The 15,654-nt window shown below is 35.4% G+C and overlaps 1 long non-coding RNA gene across 1 annotated transcript; it reads left to right on the top strand.

The window, feature by feature from the left end:
* Positions 1 to 11,091: 11,091 nt before the first annotated feature.
* On the top strand, positions 11,092 to 13,041 carry LOC133287543 (uncharacterized). The gene is made up of 4 exons (XR_009748252.1): positions 11,092 to 11,356; positions 11,945 to 12,018; positions 12,104 to 12,168; positions 12,739 to 13,041. It is a non-coding gene; the product is annotated as an uncharacterized LOC133287543 (long non-coding RNA).
* Positions 13,042 to 15,654: the final 2,613 nt, after the last annotated feature.

Genomic DNA, 15,654 nt, shown 5'->3' with positions numbered 1-15,654 from the left:
TATATGGATGGAAGGGGTACCTTGGTTGGATGTTCTAGGAACACGCCTTGGATAATACCCATAGGCTTATATATGCCGAGGACGTTGCTTGGTATTGGTAGCTACCATTCCAGCTTCGTCGTATTGTGTATCTCGATATTCCCCAGTTTCTCTAAATCCCTTGCTTTATCCCGTTTTGAAAATTGGTTAGTTTATATTATTTATATGCATCGAAGTGAGCCATTGGGCGGAGTTTTTTCCAGAACCTCTGGGTTACTGAGATATATTCGTATATCTCACCCCGTCTTGGGGGCTTTATTTCAGGAGGTAGCAGTGGCAGTGGAGCGGCGAGCAAGAAGCCTGTAGGATGACTAGTTAGAGCACTTTTATTATTTTGCATTTTGGTGGCCACTTGACCTAGGCTAGGCTTAGGGCATGAACATCCCATATATATGTAGGATGAGTTTCATAGTCATATTTGTTCATGTCATTTTGCCTAAGTCTAGTGTATATGTCATTTGAAGTTTTATGTTTCAAGTTGTAAATTAAAGTTGTGAATTTGTAAGTTGTAATTTAAAGTTGAAATTGTAAGTTGTAACATGTGAGTTAAATGTTGTGATTGTACGATGGATGTATGATGTACTATGATGGAAGGGCTTTAGGCCTATTTTAGGTTTATGATTACTTGTATGTTGAAAATTTGCATGAAAATGGACTTTGGTGATTGAAACAAGTTAAGGATTATAAAGTGAGCTATATTGTGTAATAAATATAAACTGAGTTGGTTGTAAGTGCCCCAAGTAATTATTGGTCCTTGTGTGTACCACCCATTGGTTATTAGGTACATTTGAGGTATTAGAGATCTTTTACAAATTTGGGGATTTTAGGAAAAACAAAGGAAACTCTGGCGAATTTTATGTAGAATTGGCATATTTTAGACGAACTTCGGGAGAGCATATCTCCCTCCATAGAGGTCTGATAGGGACGCGCCATATGCCATTTTGAAGCTTGAGATGTCCCCTACATGGTATTAAAATATTAGAATATTATGGGTTGCACGTAGACCTGTAGAAGCTTGTCAACATGGACTATCCAGAACGCACCTATGCAGGAGCTGTTTCTGGTAGTTTTTGAGAATTTTATTCCCACTTCGTTTCTTGGTCAAATTAAGCGTATGATATATCAAATTGAATTTAGAGGTGTCTATTTTGTGGTCTAAAAATGTGAGAGAAATTGGGTGAGTGGATTGTCTGCAGTAATTCGTGGAGTGAGAGACGTTTTGAGCTGTTTTGGAGTTGGTTGGCAGTTTTGCTTGTCCAACTTCAAACGGCGATATCCGGAGCAAACGAGATCAAAATGACTCGTGTGATGGCTCATTGGAAAGGTACTTAAGTAAGAAAAAAAGATAACTAAAGATGAAGGTCTGGTTTTGAGCGGTATGTCCGTAGTAAAATAATTACCGAATCATGTTCGGATAAGTAGAAAACGTAAGATTGAGAAATTGGCTATGTGAGTTTATGGGAACCCCTTAGTGTCTTATAGTAAGTAAAATAAGATATAAAAATAGTTTAATCTAGTATTCTGCAAGAGTTTACAGTTATGATCATAGCTTTTATTTATTACGCTTTTACGGTTTTAAATGCTCGCGTAATAAACGGAAAAAGTTTACTCGCATTTTTATAAATGAACTGCTGTGATTGTAACTGCGATTAACATTATAATTAATGTTAACAATACTAGTGTACAACGGGCTGTTACAATCTCCAAGCTCTCCAACACTTGAAACAACCCACAATGGTCAAGTTCTCTCAAATTTTCATGGGTTTGAAGGCCAAAGATCTCTTAATACAATGCTCCCCATAAGATGCACTCAACATGAAAGTTAATCTCAAGAAGGTGGGGAACAACTTTGTAGTTATAGGTTTTTCCTAAAAGTAGTTAGAAATGGAGATATGGTTTCAAGCTTTCAAATGCCACCAAAAATGGCTTCCTTGGCTATTTTGAGAGAGAAGGCTGTGGGTGATGGAGAGAGAAGAGAGAATGAACTGAAATTTGGCTTCCACATGTGTTCCAATTTACTTAAGTCACGTAAAGTGGGTCCCACATGTCACTTTACTCACTTAAACCTACTCATTTAATCCACCAATCTCCACAAAATTCATAAATCATCAATTTTATCCAAATTCAACATATTTTCATTTCCTAGAATATTAATTCCTTTTTCATGTTTTTCAGTAAAACCCAGTAAAGATCATTTTCATCAAATTTCTCAAAACACACCTATCAACTCCAAATTTCGTTTTGAATCCAATTTGATCATTATTTTCACCAAATAATGTCTAATTTTAACATTTCACAGGTTAGGGTTACGTATTTTCCAAATTATTATTTTACCCTTCGTGTGTATTTTCACCCGAATTTTAGGATTTTCACTAAATAAACCCTCTAATCAAAAATTTAATTATTAAAAATATATTTGAAATATGTGAGGTGTTATACAAAACATATTCTAAATTTTAATCCTTCAAATATGCTAGCTTCTTTTATGTAGGTCATGAGTAGTTAAATCTAATTCAGGTTGAATTTCTTTATCAACCCATTAAGTGCTTTTTCCATGCTTAATGTGCCAACTTTAGGGGTAACATCTCCCTTCCCCAATCACAAGATCAATTTTCTCATTTCATCGTTGTCCTTTGTCAAAATACTTTTGGATTTTAGGGCATTATTAGAGGGTGTTTGATAGGGAGTACGATATTATAATGGATTTGTGTTATTTTTCAAAATATATTGTTGGATATTCAATCAAAAAGTAAACTTTTTATAGAAGGTGAATCGTGATCCATAGCTTTTGTAAATTGTCATTTCAAGTCTTGATGCCACCGTTGATTTTGAAAGTTGTCTCATGGTTGATCTTGTTCATTGTGCTTGGACATTATCATAAATGCTTATGCATAATTGTTCAATTTTTTTTTTGCTTAAGTTGTTTTCTTTTATGGTTGATGAATTCTAATATGATTTTGTTTTCCCTGGAGTGTTTACATTGTTAACCATGAACTTTTTAAATTTATTTATTTATTATTTAGGCATGCTAAAATCGTCAACTCTCCATGAAAAGAGGTGGATTGCTGATTTTAACTCATCTACAAAAAGTGATAAACCAGCTCCACCCTGTTTTTTATAGGTTAAAAGCAGGTGGATCGAGTTGACTCACATTGTTTGCTTTACTTTTAGTTGAGTGCTTATTTGTTCAAGTAAATGACAAATAATAGTAAATTATTAAATTTATGTAGATAAGGAAAATTTGTGAATGAATAATATTTTTTGTAAGTATTTATTAGTTATTGGTTAGTTCTTAATAATTGTAAATGAACAACAAGAATGACTTTACACAACAAGTGAGGGTGAATTGTGGTTACTTATTTTACAAGATACTTGTTCCCTAATACCCCTTTTCCAACATATTGAGCTTGTATGTGCTTTGTTATCATTAAAACTCAAGTTCTTTTACCCTTTTTTTGTAATAAAGTTCTTTTACCTTTGTAACCTAAAGTTCAACAATAAACACAATTCTATATTAAATTCTAAATAAAGAAAAAATTTGCATATTGTTATTGCTTTTTATCGAGTAATCATATGTTAGCACAGAGTGATTAACAACTATAATTAAATTTTATAATATATTTATAAAGTAAGAAGAAATTACAAATGATTATAGCTTATTGTGAGTGATAATTTATTCTTACTACATAGTTTTAATAATAAACGTAGTTCTAAATGTAAATATCTATGAAATTGTGTAAAAGAATGTAAATGACAATTATTTTTTAATGAATATTTATTTACGAGGGAGTACATCATAAATACTTTTAATCTAGCTAGGAAATTCGATGCACTAAAGTTAGAGTTATCTAATGATTTTCTTGTGCACTTGGTTCTCATATCTATTCCTGCACAATATAATCAGGCTGTTGTGAGCTACAACACTCAAAGGACAAATAGACTCTGAATGAGCTCATTTCTCATCGGGTTCAACCAGAGGAAAAATTCAGCGAGAGAATACTGATAGTGCTTATTTTGCACAACCTCTCTGTAAAGAACCTTGGGATACACCACCCTAAAAGCTAGCTCAAAGGGTGGGAGTGCCCATGACCTTATAAACTCCACATTAGTTGCACATACAACCAATGTGGGACTATATATCTCAACACACCCCCTCACACGAGAGCCCATTGGGCTTGAAGAGTGGACAATGCAACAGGCCCAGCCTACCTGTGCTAAGAAACGCCACAAGAGAAAGTGGGGGGCGGCGAGGCTCTGATACCATGTAAAGAACCTTGGGATACACCACCCCAAAAGCTAGCTCAAAGGGTGGGAGTGCCCAAGGCCTTATAAAGGCCACATTAGTTGCACATACAACCAATGTGGGACTATATATCCCAACACGCCCCCTCACACAAGAGCCCATTGGGCTTGAAGAGTGGATAATGCAACAGGCCCAGCCTACCTGTGCTAAGAAGTTCCACAAGAGAAAGTGGGGGACGGCGAGGCTTTGATACCGTGTAAAATAACGAGAGAGTGAGAGAGAAGAGAGGAACATTTGAAAAAATATTTTGTGTGTCTTGATATAATCAGAGAGTTACAATATATAGAGACTCTAATAGGCTTTAAGTGAAAGGCCCAGACCTAATTACAATCATCATAATAACAGACTAATACAATCAGCATAATTACAGACTAATCAGTATAATTACAGACTAATCATATCTAATCATATTTAATATATTCTAACATTCCCCCTCAAGCTGGAGCGTATAGGTCATAAGCACCAAGCTTGTTACATATAAACTCTATTCGAGGACCCCTAAAAGATTTTTTAAACACATCTGCTAATTGCTCATTAGAGGGTACAAAACTAGTTTTAATTTCACCAGCAAGAATCTTTTCTCGAACAAAGTGACAATCTATTTCTATATGCTTGGTTCTTTCATGAAACACTGGATTTGATGAAATGTGCAGAGCTGCTTGATTATCACAAATAAGAGTTGTCTGTCCAGTGTCTCCAAACTTAAGCTCTCTGGGAAGCTGTTTAAGCCAGATGAGCTCGCAAGTAGTAGTCGCCATGGAGCGGTATTCTACTTCAGCACTTGATCTGGCAACCACGCTTACTTTTCCAGGAAATCAAGTTGCCTCTAACAAAGACACAATACCCAGAAGTAGATCTCATATCAGCTGGACAACCAGCCCAATCAGCATCACAGTACCCAACAACTTTATCATGACCTTTATCTTCATATTCAAGGCCTTTTCCTGGAGATGCCTTGATGTACTTAAGAATATGAATGACTGCATTCCAATGTTCTTGACATGGAGAATTGAGAAATTGACTGACAACACTCACTGCAAAGGAAATATCAGGTCGAGTGACTGTGAGGTAGTTCAATTTTCCAACCAATCTTCTATTTTGTTCAGGATCTGAAAAGGGCTCCCCCTGATTTGGTAGAAGCTTGATACTTGGATCCATAGGAGTATCAACAGACTTTGAATTTAACAGAGCAGTTTCTTCAAGGATATCCAGAGCATATTTTCTCTGAGATATCACAACACCAGTTTTAGATTGGGCCACCTCGATTCCCAAGAAGTATCGAAGTTTCCCAAGATCCTTAGTCTGAAAATGATGACATAAATGTTGTTTCAATCGTGGTGGGCCCATAACCCACAGGTCCCAGGATCGGAACCAGGCTCTGATACCATGTAAAGAACCTTGGGATACATCACCCCAAAAGCTAGCTCAAATGGTGAGAGTGCCCAAGGCCTTATAAACTTCACATTAGTTGCACATACAACCAATGTGGGACTATATATCTCAACACTCTCAATATAAGAAAAATAATAGAGCTAAGGAATTGCAAATGAAGCACTCATGCAAAAGAAACGAAAAGAGGCATGATCAGACATTTATCCACAAGTTTTGCAAGAAAAATGAACATATGAAGAAAGTGTAAAACTAGAATGGCTATACACCGCAAGAGGGGGTAAATTATGGTCTTTTCTTTTCTAAGAAACTTGATTTTCACTACCTTGTTAACAAGAAAACTCAAGAAAATATGGAAGAATAGAGACCAAACCCTTTTCAACCCAAAAAAATTCAAATCAATGATATAAACACAACAAGTAATTAATCAAAAGCATAAGTTAAAAAGATAAGGGTTTAGAAGATCAACCACAAAGATTTATCCTGGTTCGCTCTCAAACAACTAGAGGGCTACGTCTAAACTGATGTCTATCGTCCATTAAGCTCAGAGCTTCCATCCAGTGAATAAGAAACTGATGTAAAATGGATTTTTATAAGTTTCTTCACCAACTTTGGTCACAATCCCAACCCATATACTTATAGGATCACTCCAATTCACCAATTCGAATTAGAACACAAAAACTTCTTCAAACAGATATAAAATAACCTTTCTACAATCCAAATTACAAAAGAAATCAAAGAAATAAAACAAGAACATAAGATAATTGAGATTTCTCTCAAGATACACAAAATAAGCCTAAAATCATATAAAATTTTATTTTTAAGTGTTTATGCATTAATCCTTGTTAATTTGTTCATAGGTACCCTCATCTTAGGTTTATATAGAAATCCAATGAAGATAATAACTTTTTATGACAGTTGGACTCAAAATTAAATCATTAATGTGTTTTGTTACACATTTCCTCGAGTAAATCACGAAGGCTTACTTGGATAAATTTTTCATTAGCATTTACTCAAGTAAGTCTCTAACATTCACCCGAGCGAATGATTTACTCGGGTAAATGTTATGTTTTACTCGTGTAAGTTGTGAATAGAACCACTGATCAATGCAATACTTAATCCAATTGAATTCTAAATGGTTCCTAGCAAGTTCAAACATATCTATGAGTACATTTAGACTCTATATAACAATTCTCATGTGTGTGTGACTTTGTATAAATGATTGGACTATGTAGGTTCAGGTACAACATGTTGTAGTGATCCTAAGTATACATGTTTTGATAAGAGAGCTCAATAAATTTATTTCTACAAGTTTTTAAACTTAAAAATACATTCCTAACTATATAAGCTTATGCTTAGGCTTGTATTCCTTTGTCTTCATGCTTTGAGATTCTAAGTCTTCTTTAAGCTTGAAAACGTTAACTTGCCTTATTACTTTAAGTTTCTTCAAGCCTTTTGAATGTTGCTCTTGTATTCCTTTATCAATTGGGGCATGGTGCACTGTCTTCCATGATGTAAATACATGTTGAGCTTCCTTGTGCTTTGTTATCATCAAAACTCAATAGCTTTCACTTTATAACCTTTAGGGTTCAATAGAAAGAGAGCCCCAAATATAAGGCATGGTGTGAAAAGAAGCATATGACTCTCACTTTGGTTTGTTCAAAAATTAATTTAGCTTCTATACATAAGGATACTTGGTGGGTATATTCTAGTGCTTCTACTTATATAACTATGTATATGCAAGGTTGCCTATGGAGCCAACCGCCAAGTGATGTTAAAAGATACATATTTGTCGACAATGGAAAGAAAGTTCTAGTTGAAGCTATTTGGAATTTTAGGTTCTTGTTAAAAATTGGTGTAGAATAGCTCCAGTACAGTGAATTTAAGTTAGAGAGCTATCCTAATGATATGAATATAATAAATGATGTAAGCATAAGATTTGATGAAGTTTGATACCTATATTGAGGGTATTCTGAGCAGTTGAGTTTTCAGCTGTTGTTTTTGACTGCTGACACAGTAACAGTCTGTAGAATAGCTTCAATCTAGAAAATCTGAGTTAGAGAGCTAATCTAATGATATAAACATCATGAATGAGGTTAGTATATGAAATGGTGAAGATTGATACTTGTAAGAACTCGCACCGTTAATTAAGGTATTTAATTAATTAATTATGCAAAATTAGGAAATGATTTCATAATTGGCCCTAATAATTATTATGAGGCTTTAATAATTATAGTAAGTGGGTAATAATGCTGAAAGTCGCTTTTCAGAAGAAAAGTGCAGATACCGGTTCTGCTAGTCGGTATAAATGCGTACCGAAAAGTATCCCGGAAAATTATAATAAGTGTATGATAATTACTAGAATGATATGTAGGACTTGTAAAACGAGTTTCAAGTCCAGATAATGAGAACTGGTGCTAGAAACCGGTACTGGCTTGGAAAAGCGCGTACCGGAAAGGTGCTCAGAAAATTATAAGAAAAATATGATAATTCTTGTAAAATTGAGTAGGTTAAGAATCCAGAGTTTGGGATTAAAATGCTAAGCGTAGCAATTAAAGTTAATACTGTGTGTTTTCCTTTAAGTTGACTATAAATACAACTTTTACACACTAACCTAGGCTGATACTCATCCATTTGAACGTGAAAGTTGGTGCCTTGGAGCTGCTGACCAGCCTCCTTCATGCCTTGCCTTGTTTCCTTGGAAACTCAACCAAGTTGTCACATTTTCCTCTAGTTTCTTCACCAAAACACCTTGGGTGAATGGGAAATACTTGAGTGTGAGTCTTGTGAGCAGAAAAGAGTCATCTTTCTGAGTTTATTGTGAGGTTCTGGTTCTGAATTTGAGAGTTTGGAGGAGATTCATCTTGTTCTTAGTGGTTTAGAGCTCCAAGTAGCTTCCTTGGTGAGGAAATGACTCATTTTGTTGGTCCATTTTCGTGTACCTGTAGAAACAGTACTTGGAAGGGTTGTTGGTGAGCTCTTTGGGTCATTCTTGCTGAGTTTAAGCTTGTGGTATGATCTTCAACCTTGAACTTGAGTTTAAGTGTGTAAAAATGGAACCTTGATGCATGTAAAGGTTAAAAGATGATAACTTAACATTGGGTAATGTCAAACACACCTAGAAATGTATGTTTAGGTGTTTAAAATCGGTAAAAACCCGACCTTGGAAGGATATCTTCACGAAATGCAGTTTTTGCATTCTGTCATGAAATATCCGGATATGTGCCCGAACAATATCCGGATATGTGATATCCGGATATGGGATTTGGACATCCGGATATGAGATATCCGGATATGGGATTCTGGATATCCGGATATTGCATATCCGGATATGTCCAGTGAGATATCCGGATATTGCATATCCGGATATGGTCCCGAGGAATATCCGGATTTCTGGGATTTCGTAGAACAGTAGCTGTGCTGTGTGTACAGTAGGCTATTGGGGGTTTGTGGACCCTACATTAATGAAGTTGAACTTCTGTTTTAATTAAACTAAGTCAGAATCGTTGTGATTAAGGACTTATGGCTTGGTATGGAGCCTTAAGACGTAAAGCGTAATGAAAAGGCGTTGTCTTTAATTTGTATGCATGTGGTACATGTTATTGATTTAGTATTGGTCCATAACAGATTGTGAATCTGCGGTGTTTGGACTTTGAGCTGTGGACCCTTGGCTTTTGGAATTAGCTTGCAAGGTAAGCTTTCGTGTCCTCAGTTTAGCCATGTCGTGGTTCCACCATGTCCCATGGGGGTATGGTTTATGCATGCTGTGTACATGCTTTTGGATATTTGATATGTTGATTGAACTTTACATGTAATGGATTTTAATATGCATGTGTTGTTTCATCTTGACGGGAAGCCTGAGTATGTAGCGTCATACAAGACGGTGTACCGGGGTGAATGCAAGTGGTACTTGCACGGTGTGTAGGTGATAGACGTATACCTGCACTGTCTCTGGCCAGTAGATTAGTATTGACACACATGGCATGATTATCTGCTGCATTGCATTGTTTTAGAAATGATAAATGATAAACTGCTTTTGAACTTATATTGCACATGTAAGTGAGCTTGGGGTGGAAGATCCTTGAGGACTCACTGACTTACTGAGATTTCTAGATTAGAGATCTTACCCCACGTTTGGGGAATGCTTATTTCAAGATCAGGTTGTATGGGTACCGATGCCTCAGGCGGCAGGAGGCTGGAGCTTAGCTGATTATGTTGTTTCTGCTTATTTGTTAGCATGACTGGATATTGATGCTGATTATGTTTTATGCCTTTTATCATTATGTTGTTGTCGAGACTGATGTTGGGCATGTTGCCTTATTTGAGTAAGCATGGGGATTGTCCATGACACTCTCTGTTAGTACTTTTTAGATTGGAGCTGTATAAACTGTTAGATGGTCCGGTCTACGTTGTTGTAGTTCCGTGACTAGAGCCACACTTATATTATCTATGTTATGAGGTATTTCAGTTAACTATTTTATTGCAATTACATACAGACGATGTTTTATTAATTGATTATTAAGCAAGTTGGTAATGTTAATGGCATCATAATTGAAAAGAAAAAGTAATTCCGCATTGTAATTAAGCGCGGCTTAATACGATATTATGATAACATTACCGGATATATACGGGGTGTTACAATACCCATATTGGGGTACTTCTGAAAAGTCACTTTTGTCGGATATTTTGTACTGCTGTAGCAGCAACCGGTACAATCCCAGAATGAGAAAAATATGAAATAATGGAATTATAACACCTAGTAATCCTAAATCAAATATTAAATGAGAATTAAAGGGAAGGATTAGTGAAAATCGTGAATTTAGAACCAAAATACGTAAAAGAAAAGATAAAACGGCAAATTGATAAAATGGTTCTTAAATTTGTTACCAATTAATTTTACTTGGTTGGCTATTTTAGTGCTTGTTGCAACGTTGCCTTACCTCTAAATTAATTAACGAAAATTGCTAGGAATTGACAAATTGAATTAAGTAAAAAGGTATTGGAAAGTTAAAGAAAAAACAATTAAATAAAAAAAAAGTATACAATAAATTATTTGGAGGAAATCATAAACTAAATGGTATACCTTTCTGATTTCCCCAAGTCGGTGATGGTGTTGCAAAATCTCACGTTCTTGTTTTATTAAGTGAAGAAGCAATTGTTTAGCTTTCCAAATGGACTTTCTAGTTCCTTTTAGTGTTTCACGTGAGTTTCATTATTTTGTCTTTAGTGAGATGGAAAATCAACCAATGAGAATCATATTGAAAAGTCAAAAAGAAGTGAAATGAAAGTTAATTCATTAGATTATAACTTATAAGTGTACCCAAGTCGGTTGTTTTCCTTTACGCCTCATTTTGCTTTTCGTCTTTTGCTTCTTCTCTTTTTCCAGAAACCGAACGTATACGAAGCTTAGGGCAAGTGTACAACTTGCATTTTAGACATCTTCTTGCTTGGGTTTCTCAACCTTAAGAACTCAGCCCTATCCTTTTTTTCCTTGTGAGAAGCTTTTGTTAGTGAGATACTTCTCCCCTTCTCCTTCGACCCTAGGGCTGTCTTACAAGGATTTGAAGTGGTTTTCCAAATATTCAAGTTGCAAGTTGATTCCTTGTGTGGTGGAGGTTAAACAAGGTAATATATATAGGTTTGAATGGTAGGAAAATTTATATTAGACTTGGAATTTTGTCATGGGCTGATTGTAAGTATTTAATGTTATGATTATTTAAGTAGTTAGGATGCTTGGTTTTGGCTGTTTATTTAGTATAAGTTAAACTATGCATGTATAGGCTTGAAATGAACAAAAAAAATTATTTGTAGAAACCAAGAAGCAATCGATCAAAGCAAGAGAAAGTATGCAAGCTAGGTGTTTGATAAAATTTCTAACTGGAACTAAGATTTACAAGTGACCAAAGGAAAGTTGGTTCATTATAAATTAAGTAGAAATAGTAAGAAAAATCCATTGAATCTAGTATAGGCAAATTCAGCCCAGAGAAGGAAAATTGTGTAAATTATATGTTTAATAAAATTCCTAGATGAAAGTGTGAGTATTAAGTAAATTGATGATGATTGGATTAGTAGAAAATGATTAAAAGATCATTGAAATTAATTAAGGCCAATTCGGCTATATATATAGAAAAATAATGGGAGAGGGTAGTACGTTGCTTTGTACGTTGACATGTGTTACAAGTTGATTGATGATCCTATGTGTGACCATTGTAGGTTGTCGTACGTCGACTTGAATCCTGAACAGTGAATCAGTGGATTGCCCTTGGTCCTGGACCAAGTGGATTGAGGTAAGTGATTGAATCAATGCATGTATAATTGTGAATTAGCATGTATTGTTTGAGTTTTGAGTGATTGGGAATGTCCTCTGTGTAGGCATTCTGCTGTGTACCAAGTTGAGGAATAAGCTGTTGCGGAGCTAAGGGAAAGAACAAATTAAGGTAACCTCTTGGTACTGGGGCTTATTCCCCTTTTCTGTTCCACCATACCCGTTGAGGGTAATGGTAGGAAGTGTATATGAGTAGTGTAGAACAACATGAGCATGCATGCATTATCACAGTGGGTACTTATGTACCGAGTCTCTGGCCAGTAGACAGTTAGCCTTCGGGCAGTTTCGGACTTCCACTGGATAGGTCTCCGAGAGGGAGTTCCAGTTGACCTAGGGTCGTGGTGTGTGATCCGGATAGGAGCACACTAGGAATGTCTCGGGTGTTATGGATGGTTTGGGCATCATGGTTGTGGTTCTTGGAACACACCTTGGATGATACCCGTAGGCTTATATATGTCGAGGACGTTGCGTGGTATTGGTAGCTACCATCCCGCTTCGTCGTATTTTATATCCCGATATTCCCCAGTTTCTCTAAATCCCTTGCTTTATCCCGTTTTGAAAGTGGTTGTTTTATACTATTGATATGCATCGAAGTGAACCATTGGGCGGAGTTTTCTCCAGAACCTCTGGGTTACTGAGATATATTCGTATATCTCACCCCGTCTCGAGGCATTTATTTCAGGAGGTAGCAGTGGAGCTGGAGCAGCGGGCAAGAGGCCCGCAGAGTGATCAATGGAGTGATTTAGTATTTTGCATTTTGTTGGCCATGTGGCCTAGGCTAGACTTAGGGCATGAACATCTCATATGTATGTAGGATGAGTTTCATTAGCATATTTGTTCATGTCATTTTGCCTAAGTCTAGTAGTTTATGTTATTCAGTTTATGTTGTAATTTGTATTTAAGTTGTAATATTGGAAGATTGTAAGTTAAAGTTTAAGTTTTAAGTTGTAAATTGTAAAGCAAATATTGTAATTGTACTTGATGCATGACATGATATGATGGAAGGGCTTTAGGACTATTTTAGGTTATGAGTACTTGTATGATGAAAGATGCATGAAATTGGAATTTGTGATTGAAACTATGTATGGATTTTAAAGTAAGCTAGTGGTGTAATAAATATAAACTAGATTGGGTTGTAAGTGCCCCAAGGCGTTGTTGGTCCTTGTATGTGCCACCCTTTGGATTATTACTGAATTATTATTGGATTATTAGGTACCTTTGAGGCATTAGTGAATTGGTACAAATTCAGGGATTTAAGGAAAAACAAAGGAAACTCTGGCGAATTTTCTGTAGAATTGGCATATTTGAACGAACTTCAGGAGAGCATGTCTCCCTCCATAGAGGTCCGATAGGGACGTGCCATACGCCATTTTGAAGGTTGAGATGTCCTCTACCTTATGTCTAAATTTGGGAAAAAACTGGGTTGGTCTTCGACCTGAAAAAAATGGAGGAACGCAGACTGCTCATGTGCTTACTGCACATGTGGCAGTTCTGGACCTGTTTTGAGAAATTAATTCCTGCTTCGTTTGTCATTCAAATTAAGCGTATGATATATCAAATCGAAGATCGAGGTATCTAGTTTGTAGCATAAAAATTTGAGAGAAATTGGACGAGTGGGTTTAATGCAGTAATTCGTGGAGTGAGAGAGGTTTTGAGCTGTTTTGGGGTTGGTTGGCTGTTTTGCTTACCCAACTTCAAACGGCGATAACCGGATCAAATGAGCTCCGATTTGAGTGTGTGATAGCTTATTAGAAAGGAAATTAAGTAAGACAAAAATATAAATTGAAAGAAAGTTATGTTTGTGAGCGGTGTGTTCGCAGAAAATTAATTAGTGAACCATGTTTGGAAAGGTAAAAACGTAAATTTGTGAAATTGGCTAAGTGGGTTTATGGGGACCCCTTAGTAACTTATAATAAGTAAAGTAAGTTATAAAAATATTTTAAATAAGTCTTCCGTAAGAGTTTACGGTTACGGTCACAACTTTTAATTATTACGTTTTCTTTTATGTTTTAAATGCTCGCGTAATAATCGGAAAAAGTTTATTCGCATTTTACAAATGAATTGTTGTGATTGTAACTGCGCTTAATATCATAATTAATGTTAATAATACCGGTGTACAACAGGCTGTTATAGGAATGAAAGGTCAATATATGCCTAAAAATTCATAATTAGACCAATAATGTTAAAGTTAAGAAGATTATGAAATCCGGTAAAGACTATAGTGCAATTAAACAACTATAAGTGGATTTGTGATCTACTAATCAAATTTGAAGTTATGAACATGATAATTAGACAAAATTAATATTAATTACTTAAAGTTAGAGTCTTGGGTGTTTTCAGGTAAAAATTTGATAATAGTTCAAAGAAAAATTACACCGGGTGTCACTAAATGACAGAAAGCCACTTAATGACATGACATAAACCCTAAAAACATAAGGGACCATTCCCCTCATTTCTGATCTGCACCCTAGCAGCCACCTCTCTCTCTCTAAGTTTGAGTTTTTAAATTTTCTTCACCTTTTCTCTAAGATTCCACGACCAAAACTCCATCAAATCACCAAACACTCTTCACAAAACTTGTTCCCCTCATCCTCCTCTTCAAGAACATACCATTTTTGTTCTTGAAAGCCAAAATTTCATGGTGCATACCCCTCTATACAACAATGTTTTCTTGGCTTTTTCAAGCCATGGTGTTGGTGCTTTGAGTTCTCCTTGAAGAACCTCACTTTGATGCCTACTTCCCTAAGTTCTAGTGTAAGTTTTCTTGACTTTTCTTCTTGAAAAATCACATCTTTGTGTTGTTTTCTTGATTTCTAATCTTGAGTTTTCTTAAAGGTATGTTCTTTGTGGAAAGAAAGCATGCTTGCTTGAGAAAGATGGGAGCTTGAAGCATTGATGCTCATTTGAAGAAGTAAGCATGAAACTTTGAAAAAATGATGACAAAAATCCCACCACCACCATCTAAACAATTCAGCCATCATGAGTTCTTAAGGGGGTTGATGTGTTTAATGGATAAAAATTGGTTCTTGAGGTTGTTAAGTGTGGACAATCATGAGTATGACCAAGGGGAAAGATTAAAAATGCAACATTTAAGCTTAAAAATGCTAATCTTGATTAAGGAATGGATTTAAACTCTAATGACTCTATTATATCAAATCTTTCGTAAATAGTATAATTAGGGTTTTATGTTTAAAATTTAATTAAATGATGGATTAGTGGACTAATTAAGTGAAGGACTTAATTAACTAAAGAAATAGTAAAGTTAATAAGTTAAAACCTAGTTTGTATAACCTAAACAATTTGGCCACCTAAGGATCAATTAGGGTTAGTAAATTAAATATTGGTTTAAGACCTAATTAGGATACTAATCTATGGTTTAAGTGAAGTGGACCATGCATAATGTATTAATTAACTATAAAAACCCTAAAATGGACCTAATGAGGGTTTAGAAGCACTAATTATGTAATTAGTGAACCTAATGAACTAAGACCTAATGTGACTATGTGGGAATTCATAAGTGACCTAATAATAGAAAATCCTAAAATTAAAGTGACTTAGAGTTTCTAACCAAAGATAATTAGGATTTGCTAATTAAACA

The sequence above is a fragment of the Gastrolobium bilobum genome, unplaced genomic scaffold (genome assembly GCF_033153095.1).
Source record: "Gastrolobium bilobum isolate Gb01-03AN ecotype WA unplaced genomic scaffold, APGP_CSIRO_Gbil_v1 utg26686, whole genome shotgun sequence".
In the NCBI taxonomy this organism is placed as follows: domain Eukaryota; kingdom Viridiplantae; phylum Streptophyta; class Magnoliopsida; order Fabales; family Fabaceae; genus Gastrolobium; species Gastrolobium bilobum.
The sequence above is the reverse complement of the archived record's forward strand: the minus strand, read 5'-3'. Positions and strand labels throughout refer to the sequence as shown.